This window comes from Cebus imitator, unplaced genomic scaffold, assembly GCF_001604975.1.
Source record: "Cebus imitator isolate Cc_AM_T3 unplaced genomic scaffold, Cebus_imitator-1.0 Scaffold48, whole genome shotgun sequence".
Lineage (NCBI taxonomy): Eukaryota > Metazoa > Chordata > Mammalia > Primates > Cebidae > Cebus > Cebus imitator.
The window spans coordinates 7,273,261-7,274,647 of record NW_016107363.1 but is presented as its reverse complement, the minus strand read 5'-3'; the positions used below and the strand labels follow the sequence as shown (position 1 = coordinate 7,274,647).

The 1,387-nt window shown below is 35.7% G+C and overlaps 1 protein-coding gene and 1 non-coding gene across 2 annotated transcripts in view; one reads left to right on the top strand and one right to left on the bottom strand.

Moving 5' to 3' along the window:
• Positions 1 to 1,387, bottom strand: part of DENND6A (DENN domain containing 6A) — a 72,044-nt gene that overhangs the window by 58,920 nt on the left and 11,737 nt on the right. The window lies entirely within an intron of this gene.
• On the top strand, positions 277 to 383 carry LOC119471065. Its single transcript, XR_005200054.1, has one exon. It is a non-coding gene; the product is annotated as a U6 spliceosomal RNA (small nuclear RNA).

The following is a 1,387-nucleotide window of genomic DNA, read 5'->3' as shown; positions in this document are numbered from 1 at the left end:
AAAAAAAAAAAAAGAAAAGAAAAAGGAAACAATCCAAATTTCCATTAAATAAGGAATATACAAAATGTGATATATCCACACAATGGCATATTATTCAACCATAAAGAGGAGTAAAGTGCAGATACCTACTATGACATGGAAGAACATGTATGATTACGCTCCCAGGAAAACTACATAACAGGCAAAAGCATAGAGACGGAATATTAGTGGCTGCCAGGCGCTGGGGAAAAAGGGGAATGGGTATGCGTTTTCTTTTTGGGTTAAGAAAAATGTACTGTGCTCGCTTCAGCAGCATATGTACTAAAATTGGAACGATACAGAGAAGATTAGCATGGCCCCTGCGCAAGGATGACACAAAAATTTGTGAAGCATTCCATAAAAAAAAAAAAAAAAAAATGTCCTGCAATTATAGTGGTGTTAGTTGCAAATCCTGTGAAAAATTCAAAACCACTTAATTATACACTTTAAAAGTGTGAATTTTATATGTGAATATCTGAAGTTTTAAAAATGGAAACACAGACACAATAATTCAAACCTTATAAAGGCATAAAATCAAAATTATAGTCTCTCTCCCATTGACCTTGAGGTTTCCTTCCTTCAATAACCATTATTAAACAATTTCCCATGTATCTTACAAAGAAAAATTATGTATGTACTTTTTCTTAACATAAATTATATTCTGTTCTCACTGCTTTACACACTGCTTTTTTCCTTAAGATCTGGAAGACTGGCCGGGCGTGGTGGCTCACGCCTGTAATCCAAGCACTTTGGAGGCCAAAGTGGGCGGATCACCTGAGGTCGGGAGTTCAAGACCAGCCTGACCAACATGGTGAAACCTTGTCTTTAAAAAAAAAAACAAATTTAAAAAAAAAGAAGATCTGGAAGACTGTAATATTTCAGTACATGATCTATTCATTAATTCTAAAGATGCTTTGAACTTTCCTGCTTCTTCCCTTGCTCATGCTTAGGAACTGATTCACCATTTATCTGCCTGTCAAATTCCACCCAGCAGGGGAAATAAATGATTTACAGTATATAGCCTCTTTTGGTAATTTCTGTAATTTTTCCTCAATGAATATCGGGTATGATTTTTTAATTATATAAGCTGAAATTTTAAATTATGCAGCCTTTAAGGTTCAAATCAATTTTCACCTTCCACCAGAAATTTTCACTTAGTCTCTGGACCAACGACCATATATATATATATATATATATTTTATTTATTTATTTTTTTGAGACAGACCCTGGTTTTGTTGCCTAGGCTGGAGTGCAGTGACACCACCTCGGCTCACTGCAACCTCCAATTCCCAAGTTCAAGTGATTCTCCTGCCTCAGCCACCCAAGTGCTGGGATTATAGGCATGTAACACCACGTCCAGCTAATTTTT